The following is an 11,308-nucleotide window of genomic DNA, read 5'->3' on the forward strand; positions in this document are numbered from 1 at the left end:
GTACTGTAACATTTTGTACATTCTTTATTAGAGAATCTGTGACTGCAGAGAGCCCTCTGCACGTATGTCTTGGAAGACGAGCTAAGTCTTGAAAGCACTTTTATTTAAGTCTAGGTTATTATTATTATAATGCAGGTGCAGTAAAATAAAACATTATGATAGCCATTAGAAATGTGTTTTCAACTGTCCAAGACTTTGCTCGTAATCAAAGACGTACATGCAGAGAAATGTACAGTACCCCCACCCCCCCCCCGGTCACAGATTCTGATGGGTCACAGATTTTGGTGAAACACCTATCTTTGTAATTCTGTTTCCTGTAAACATATCAAAGTGTTTCATGTAAATGTAAAGTTGCTTTGTCATTGGTAAAAGCATTTGGGCATTGAACATTTGTTTTGTAAATGTAAATATGGTTTTTATGATGTAAAAGTGCAATGTGACAATGTGTTGCAGTAGTTGTAAATTTGTATTGCAAAAATGTAAAAGTTTTCACTCAATGTAATATTATTTTGCACTTCCCGGCCACTGTAGCTTTTGCCTCAAAGTAATATCATTTGCAAGATATCTTTTTTTGTTTTTTTTTAATCTTCAAATTACCTTTATAATATAACCCTTGTGTTTCCCCACCCCCTTTTTCCTTTCTGTTGTGGGGGAGATATCACATTGACATAAAGGTAAGAACATCTGGCAGTCTCACCATCATTTTATGTATGGGCCGACCTGTGGGTCGTAGGGAATTCTCAGCGGGGAAGGACTCACAGCAGAAAGTCTACCTTTTTCTAATTATATGACAGCTTTAAGGGAGAGCGAGCTGCAGCTCTATGATCCCCTCATGCTGTCTAATATCTGATTCCTTTTCATATTGAATCTTTTTGTTCAAAGCAGTCCTTTAATGCTCGATGCACCCTCATCATCCAGGCACTGGAGCTGGCAAAAAAGTGAATAGTTGGTTTTTCCAGTCTCACCTATGGAAGGATGTGTCAGATAATTGCATCACTTCATGTTTAGGCTCATGCTAAAATTTTTCTTGCATGAGGCCTTCTGTGGTTCAAAGCGTCAGATGAAATGCATGGATCTTCAATGGAGCTTCGTGTGTGTGTGTGTGTTTGTGTGAAAGTGAGAGAATTTGGTGCGAGGATGTGATGTCTTTGATCTTGATCTTTTATCTAAAAGCCCAGTTAGATTTGTTTTAGAACATTAGAATTTGCTCTTTGCATATCATTACCACTCTGCAACAGTGAGTAATAAATCGCTGCGTTGCTAAAGAATAGTTTAGGATTGAAAAAAAACCAAAAAAAGAGAAATGTTGCATGGTTCAGTTTTTGTAAACAAGAAATGCAGGTTTTTGAGTTAAGTTTGTTTAAAAAAAATTCTATAATTTTTTTTTTTTTTTTTTTTGCTATTACCTGGTGCTTATAGAGCAATTATAGATTTTTTGGAAAAAATTAATCAATAAAAGAAAAGTTAAGAATTAAGCCCATTTCCACTTCTATTTTGTATTTGTAACCCACCTGGAAATGGGATAAATAATTTTTATTCACATCAGATGATTATTTATTTTCATTTTATGATGGTAAGTTCTGTATGTGTTAATTTGAAAAAAAACAGAAAATCTTTTTGTAAGACTGCATGTAGTGGACTAAAACATTAGCATAGCTTAACATCACTAATTCGCTGCTGCTGTTTCTTGTAGTGTTTGAAAACAAGAGAAGAGGTTGGAGAACCATTGAAAAAGCACTTTAATCGTCCTGGCATCTCCTGTAGAAAATTCCTTGGTCAGGACTTATTGACTTGTGTAAAAAACCTGAAGGCCCAGTTTTTGTGTCCAATGAGACTGAGCAGAGATCCAGTTGATGGCGAGCCTCCCAGCTGAACTTTGAGCTCTACCACATCTTCCAGCCGACTCTGTGGTAGGATTGTTCCAGTCCCATGGATCGACACAAACAAGGACCAACTTCAGATACATTCTCTGACTTGACTGTCCCCCCCAACTTGTCATCTTGAACTTTGATTGGATCCACATCGGAAAATTTTGGATCGGACCTCTCAAAAGATTTTTTACTTTTTTTCAGTTAATAGGCCCATAGGTATTGTAAATGCACTGTTCCAACAATGTTCAACAACTAAAAGTTACAAATATTACTTATACCTGTCTCCATGGTTACTGCTAATACTCTCAGCTCCTACAAACCCAGGTAGCAACATGTACATACTCAAAAGCAGGTTACATAATTATTAAAGAATTATTGACTGAGCTTAATTTAACCCTTTCATGCATGAATTATGATATTTTCAGTCAAAAAATTTTTACTATGTGTTTTTATTAAACTTATGGCATATAAAAAAACAATGCACTTTGAATTTTTTTTTATGTCTTTTTTGTAAGCTTTTAGTGACATGTCCACTAAAGTGGACTACATGCGTTTGGTCGATTTTGCTGAATTGAATTGTATTGAAACAGAGAATAGAAACTCCCCCAAAAAATCAAGTACAATAAAATATAATGTACTTTAAAAGCTGTAAAACACATAGATTCACATTTTAAATCTGTAGATTCACATTTTAAACATTTCAAAAACGTACAGTAATAACGTGAAAACTGATGTAAACATTTGATTTGTGTGATCTTCAACTGTAAAACATTTAGATTCCCATTTTAAAACTGTAAATTCACATTTTAAACATTTAAGTAACATACAGTTATAAACATTACAAAATTGCTTCTATTGTCAGTGAAACCCACATTAAAGTTCTGTATAAGAAAGCTTACATTTTCACTGAAACTCAAAATACTATGCAAATGCCTTCATTGCCACTGAAACCCAAAATGCCTGTATTCCCTAGGTTATTCAAACCACAAGTACAGTGCTTTATAAATGTGACCATAATGTCATTGAAATCAAAAATATAGTGCTTCACAAAATAAACCATACTGCACTGAAACCCAAAATATGTAACACCCAAATCGCTTCTTCCTTCACTAACCAAACCACCAAACTATGTGATAGTTCACCGTCATTACTTCACCGTCATTTGAAAAGAAGGCACATAGCTACATTGTACTGGATGCACAGGTATGCCACTCTTAGTACCCGTACTTTCTAGTTATGTTCACCAAATCTGTCTTAGGTGAAAATGTCCCATGCACCCAGGGCACACAGCCACATTACACTGAATGCAGATGTACTTTGTTTTTCTTGTGCATGCAGGATCTTGGCATCTTTGGGCATTTTTCGTGTTGGTTAGCTGTGGCCAGTGGTTTCCAGGGTGTCCAAACCTAACCTCAGGTGGCACCTTGGAGACAACTTTGCGCTTCACATCAATCTTCATCGCTCACGCAATCATCATCATCGCTGTACACAGATGGTAGTTCCTCTACGATTCTGTACACCCTCCTGTCCTTCTCTGCACGTGTGCCCTTTTAAAAACATAAAACGATTGTTTTTTACCCGAAAACATTACTCTAAATAAACTATTTTCAAGAAATAAGGAGTTAAACCAATTGCATGTATTTTAACATAAATAGTGCTTTTGATGCATGCTGTCCACACAGGTGGACAGATGTAAAATTACAATTTCCTCAGAACATCAAAGTCATGCATCGAATTTTTTGCACCTATAGTGATTATTAGATGTTACTTTATCCCAAAATATTTTTTTTACCTGCAGGGCTCTGCTACTATAGAAGCTAGCAGTCGAAATCCCAGAGGTTGGGGGCTTGTTTGGTTTGCTAGCAGCCATCTTGGATGTCAACAATTTGTCCGTGCAGTTGCAACCAATGACCACAGGATGGCAGTGCTGGGGTCATGTGCTAGGGGCCACTGTAGGGGCTGACATGCAACTGTGACATCAAAAGCCTATTTTTATAATAGAAAATTACATTTGAAGATGTGTCCACTGTAGTGACCGTGATGCGTGAAAGGGTTAATTACCGGAGTACTGCAATCATATTCTGTCAAAGATGTTTCAACAGAGCTTGGAGAAGTTTTCATGAAATGTAATCTATTGATTTGTCAAAAACTGATATTCTTTCTTTTCATACATGGACACAAATACACCTGCATAAAGGAGAAAAGTTTCACCACAGTTTGTTAAATCTGTTCTTGAAAAAATTTGATTTGTCCGGTTTCAATAGACAAAAATCAGGACGTTCAAGAGGATTGGAGTGACAAACCCAAGGTTGTCTCTTATTGTCTGAGTACTTAACACAGTCATTTTAGTTTTAGGTAACCTGGCAAAGCATTGAATCACATTTTTAAATGTTGGATACAAATTTACAAGCACTTAGAAATGTTTCCACCTTTTGTTGAGACAACTGAAGATAAAATCAATACTGAGGCCATGTCTCAAAGTATTTAACAAGTATGAATTGAAGGACAATTAATGACAAACAGAACTCAGAAATAATGCAAAAGGCATCTGGCAGTAGAAATTGTGCTTTTAAAATGTCTCTTATTTTCTTACCTAGCATGCATATGCCCCAAGTAGTTACAAAGTTTTTTGAGTAAACTCAACTTAAGAGTTCTGGTGTTGTGTGAACCTTAAGAAGGTAACTCAAAGTCAAATCTAAAACTGAACAAAGTTAGGGTTGCTTCTCAGATCTCCTCATATCTTTGAGCTCAAACAACTCATGGTAATATGTTGAAATGTAGGTTGATAAAAAAAAAAAAACTTTTTTTTTTTTTAATTTTTTTGAGTTAATTCATATATTTTTGCAGCTTTGCCATTTTAGGTTTTCTCAGCTATTCATTCTGTAAGCCTGTATTCTATCCATCTTTTATAATTGCTTGTTCTAATGCAGTCATGGGGGGCTGGAACCAATCACAGCATTCAGACTCTGACATGCAACATGCAAACCCCACTCATAAAGACCAAACAGGAACCTTCTTTTTGTGAGGCAACGGTGCTAACCGCTACACCACAGTGCAGCCAGGGAAGTTTGTATTAAAGAATTCAAATACTACTTAAAAATCATCGTAAGAACAATTAAATCAGTTGTATCAATTAACAAACTGTTGTTTAGGGCTTGAACCCTGGTTGTGCAGTGGGTACAGATTCATCTTACTCTAAACCTGGACTATCCAAATGACTTGAAGTAGACTTTTGAGGCAGTTCAGAAAGGTATTAATGAACCTGTGCCCACTCCTCATTCGGGGTCCAGGCCCTAAATAACAGCTTGTTAACTGATATAATTGATTGTGGATTTGAAATAGCATGTGATGATGTTGCAATGGAAATGTTTAATTGCTCTTAATAAGCTGACTGTATTTTTTTTTTTTTTTAGTTCACTCAACTTTTTTTTTTTTTTTAAGTGTACACATTTCTATATTCTTACCCTCCACTGACTGAGGCTAAACTGTAGGTCTTAAGTTAGTTATTGCAGAGGCTTCTTCATTTCCCTCAAAGGTTGCCCCGAGTGCAGACTTCTTTTTAAAGAATCTGTGTCTTCATAAGAAAAGATACAACAAGGTACAACTAATCTGCTGTTAAGGCTGCAACTTTGGATGAATCAACCTGTTAAAAGCAGCTGGCACAATCATGTCACACACTGAACCTTTAAGAGCACAGACCTTTACAAGACAAACTAGTGAAACAGGCAGTACGTTGCATGCACAGTTGAGTCTGGCCACAATTACAGTTTAACCTGACCACCTGATTGAAGCACTGTGCTTTCCCAGAATACATGCACTGAAAGGGAATCAAGTCACTCACCAAAGTACATCTGAACACATTGCTTTTATGAGTTCAGTCACAATTGAAGTTAAAAAAGAACAAAAGGAACAGAACAGTATGTGAGTGAGATAAACTTTATTGAGAATTTGGCTGCATTGAAAAATATTTAATCTTTTCTCCTTTACAAAAAATAGGACTTTGGAGCTTTTACAGAGTGGTTAGGCCAATGTGAATCTTGTTGAGCATATACAGAAAGAATTTAACTACCAGGTGCAATATGTGGGTGTGTCTGGTGTTAAGCTTTAATTTCATAATGTCGGTTGGATTAACTTGTTAACATCCACCAAAATCTTGCTGTGGTCTAACACATTAACACAAAAAATAACACAAAAGTAAAGTAACATACCCCATCATCAAAGAACCGAACAAACTGTTGTACTTCTCACGTTTTCATTAAAAAGAGAGCCAGGTATCCTATCTTGAACCAGGTTGTCTTTTCTACGTTTATGAGAAGAAACATTATGGTAATCATTACAGATAATCTTAATTTTATAATTTTTCAGATGCAACTTGGCAGAGCAACACCATCAGTCTGACAGCTCATCTTCAATTGATGCTACATGCCCTGGTGGGATTCAGAATAGGAAAAATTTCATCAGCAGAAAACAGAATTTCTGCTGATACAATTTCTAGACTTATTTGGGGTTTTGGTTTATTCATTACTAGAAACCTAACACAAATTGATTTGTCCATTTGAAAGGATTTTCCACGTTGAACAGGAACTATATTCATATTATGTGTGTGCAGCAATATCATCTTGTGACACGAGTGAATTATTCATAACTCTAAAGAAAGAATGCTGTGTATTCTGTTTTGATGTTTTGTAGGTTAACATAGACTGTACTGTTTATAGAATCTGAGTCACACCATCAGTCCTATCATAGTGGCCTGACTAAGGGACATGTCAGGTTGCATGTTTATATATATATATATATATATATATAATACTAAATATCAGTTGTATTTATTCAGTTTCTGTATCTCATGGAATTAGGTTAAGGATAAAATGGTAAAGAAAGTCCTAAATTGTGTAAATAATTTCTAATTAAAATGTTTGCTTTTAAAATATATTTCATGGGGGTTGAATGTTTGGGAAAAAATTTAAATGTAATACTGATTACATTTGAGAGTTCATGACCTAAAGAATTACACTCCCTTCCTGCCACGGGAGGAGCTTCATTAGACAGTCGCACAGAGAGTTTCACCGTCGGAGGACGCTTCGCTGCTGCAAAGGGAGAACAAGGTTCCTTGCTGTGAGCTGCTGCGGGCCAAAACGAGTGTTACTGCAACAAGGGAAGTGATTCATCGGCTACGGCTTATTCCTGTTGACTTCACAGACACACCGAGGTACTGCTGTTAGAGTTCCAACTAAAAGCCCCAACGAAACAATGCGAGCTTGCAAAAACTAATAGACTACACTAAGAGTGCACTCAGGTCGAACAATTTGGACTATTAATACACAAATGCCCAAGTTTATTTTATTTTAATTTACCTTGTTCTGCTTTTTCAAAACAAAAGAAGGTTAAATGTGTTTGATGGGAATATATTTAATACATTTCCAAAATCTTATATACTATGTTGGTATTATTGAGCTGTGTTTGTTATTGAAGTGTGAAACTCAGCAGTATTTAAAGGGTCGCAGGTCAAAGTAACATCCCATCTGTCTCCAAACAGATTAAAAGTGAGAGTCATGCATCACCCTAGACTGTTATTTACTTGTGAAATGTCTCTTTCACTATATGAATTTATTAAAGACTAATTAAGATTTCATCTTACTGCATAAGGTGGGTTTCTAAATATATGAGCCTATAGTGAAAAGGGTTACATATCGATATCCTAGGGTCCTGTAAAGGTTTCTTCTAATGCACAATGTTTGCAATGTTTGTGTTTATTCCATTATGCCTTATTTTTTTATGCCATACAACAGATTTGTCATGCTTTTTAGTTTAAGTGGGTTTTTAAGATATGTCAGTGTAAATATATAGTAATGCATTTAAATTTGTTAAACGCAATTTCAATTATGGCAGACTAAAATTTAATGATTGAATTGTTACCCTTTATGGTACAGCAACTATAGGAAAAAGGGAAACGATAAAAACATTGTCACTTCCAGCGTTCACTTCCTTCCCTGACACGTACAGTATGTATTGATGATGTTGTACCCTTTACCTGCAGAAAATCTATTTCAGCATTAGGCTAGCAATAGCTTTTGCAAGCTGCTTCTCTGTGCATAGGAGTAGTAGAAAATTAAAGGGAAGATGCAGGTCAGTGAAAGTTGTACTACTATATAGTATCCTAGTACCTTTAGCATGGACAGGTTCTAGTTTAGGAAATATAGCAAAGAACATCTTATTGTATTTGGACAAAAGGCAAACACTGAATTGGAAAAGTCAAGAAGCAGAAGGAAGTGCCACATGATTAAATAAAAAAGAAAAAAAGGCATTTTATGCTTGAAGAAAAGCAAACATTAAGGGAACAGATAATTAGCGATGAAAGATGCACTTCTTGCAGCAAAGGTGAAAAGCAGGGGAAAGCTGCTATCTCAGTGAAGAATACAAATTCTGTCTTTTCTTTTTTGTCTGTCTTCTTTAAAAAAAAAAAAAAAACACTGCAGCAACGACGCTCGAACAGACTGGACATTTTACAGCTGTCTGCAGTATTCACACTTGAGAGCAGGTGGTGCAGAAATGGCATGGTAGAGGCAACAATGAGGTGGAGAGCCAACTGTAAAAAGCCAGAGAAAGTGAGCTGCAAGCAGTCACGACTGCAGATGGCTGACAGCTCCATGGTCGTCTCGTCAGTACTAAAATAAGGAGCCATCAAAAACTCAAATGCTGCAGTTGTTCGAGTGATCAGGGAGACTGATCTGGAGACTCAGACACAAGCTAGTTGAGCTCAGAGGATTTTCTGATGTTTTTTAGGACAGCTGGGTGCTCGACACCAACAGAAAACAAGCCATTGTGGAAAAAAGATGTATTGTAGTTTTCGCTGTCTAATCTGGTTACTTTTACAGTTTTCAATACAATGTTCTGTTCATGAAGGCACTTATGATGCATGAATGTGCAACTCTGTTGAATGTGCTCAGGTCAGTGCAGTCTTACGGGAGTACAATTCTCCGGTGTTCTTTGCCTCGGTCACTATTTTTAGCTCTCCAAACAGACATTTTGTGGCTGGGGCTCTGACAGGAATGAGGCCATCTGAATGCAGGGAATGAACCTGTGCCAGCCACCAAGTGTCTCACGCCCCCCTCTGCATATTCATTGTCCAAAACATAACATCTGGGACATTTCCCAGTTTCCCAGCATGATTTCCACTATCTCTGTAAAGTCCCACTTAAATGAAATTATTTGCTCACCTCTGTCCACGTGAACCATTATTTAAAATGGCAAAGTAACAAATAAAAGGAATGCCAGACATGGTATTGCAAATAACAAGGATTAGGTCAAAGTATATGTGTGTCATAGTCTTAAAATAAACTGAATGCTATTATGACCATTTAGGTTTCATGGATATACTGGGTATGTGAGTGTCTGTGTTTTTTACCATGCGGGCCTGCAGCAATCCTGTATCTGGTAGAAATGGCAATTTGTACTCTGTTTTTATTGCATCTTTGTTTACTATCTTTGTCTTTTTTGTCCAATGTTTTATCAGCTGTAATGTGTCCACTTAGTTTCTAACATGATTTTTGTACACCAGTGGGCAAATAATGCTTGCATTGACATAACACACAATGGCCATGTTTGGATTCATGGTAATTTTCATACTGTATAAACCCTGATGAGTTTTACTGTGAATAAGATGCTGCCATGGAGGAAGCATTTTCAGAAAATCCTGACCTGAATAAGGTTATATTTGGAGTAAGCAATAATAAATTAATTTGTTTAGAGTAATTTGATCTCTGTTGCATAATGTAAATATGTATACACTTTAACACTCTATAATTCTACCAGACATGGGCAGTGTTGTGTAACAAAGCATGGAATACACTGCAGAGTTTGTTCTTTTATTAGCATTATCACTTGTTTTGGAGTTGTGTCACAGATCAAATTCAGCAACGGTAGCCTTAGTCTAGTCCAGTTCAAAAGTAAATGGCTGTGGTAAAAAGAAAATGTGCTTTTGGGGTAGGGGACTAATCTGAGTGGGATAATCCTTTGTGTTTAGTTACGAATGTCAATTTTTGTTTAAAAAATAATCATGTGTTTTTTGTTTAGTGATCCATGCACTAGCTATCTTTGGAAAAGATTATTCCTACCATACCATACCGTTTTATTTCTAAAGCACTTGATAAAAAAGATATATCAGCTGACCAAAGTACTGTACAATAAATATTAAAAAAGACAAAAAAGCATAAAAACAGCACACAGCAGCTATCATATGATATTAAAGTCCGGAAAGATGTTACAATTTCATTCAATGTATACACTACTGACACTATCTGACGTCTCCCAGGATTTCTCTTCTCATGCCATCATTGACTGCACCTGCGTTCTGTCATTACCCTCATGTGTTGCACCTGTTTATCTCTCTATTTATACCCTTTGTTAGTACAGCTTGCTTGTGTAGTTGTGTTTTACTCCAAGTCTTTGCTGGTTCATATTTGTGTTTTTGTAGTGCATCTCTATGCACTGTTTAGGATTAAATGACTTTCACATTTACCTGCGTTTGTGTCTGCCTCCCCGGTGGTTCAGTCTGACAACATGATGCAGAATTATTTACAGTGTCATTTTCATTGATGTTTTGCTTTTTGGTTGAATATGCTGTACTTAAGGAGCTAAAGCTGTGAAGCACTGATATAAGAACTTAAAGCAAATTTGACTGTCACAGACAATTTATTAAACACTTTTGATTTCTTGTTTGGTTGCTCTGATGATTCAGCTACTATATATTTGCATTTAATGTCTCAAGGAATTATACCAACAAATATTTATACTCTGAAATGAATTTTTTTGGGGGTTTCAGCAATTTTTGGTGTTGGGTTGATTACTTTAATATGACGCCCTAAATTGGATCACTATAGATTTTTATGACAATATTCTATCACTACAACAGTTCGTTGATCTGAAATGCACAAATTTTGTTTAAATGCAATGGTGCAAAATATTGATGTCAAATATTTAAATACACATTTGTGGTAATTCATTCAAAACTTAAAACATGATATTTGCTGGGGGAGGATAGCAGAAAACAGTAACCAACCTTCCAGGAGCAATTTTACCCCATGAAAGAAGTGTAATCTACACCAAAGAAAACTCAGAGATTGCCAGCACTGAGCTGTCCTGAGTCCCTTATCAAATACAAAGCAATAGCTGTTAAAGCAGGTTTCCTAACCAGTCATTGCACACTGTGACATTTCTTTCCTTGCAGCTAACAACTGCATTAAATTTGACTTAAAAGCCTTTGGCCATTCATGACAAAACAGCACAAGTCAATTCACTGATAAGTCCCAACTGCCCCTACTGGTGTCAGGAAACCACAAATCTTTCTACTCCATCATTCCCACTCTGTCTGCAACTCCACTTCTGCTGTCTTTTGCTGCAGCATGGTGCATGACCTCTGTTACCATCTTGTCATTATT

This window comes from Melanotaenia boesemani, chromosome 1, assembly GCF_017639745.1.
Source record: "Melanotaenia boesemani isolate fMelBoe1 chromosome 1, fMelBoe1.pri, whole genome shotgun sequence".
Lineage (NCBI taxonomy): Eukaryota > Metazoa > Chordata > Actinopteri > Atheriniformes > Melanotaeniidae > Melanotaenia > Melanotaenia boesemani.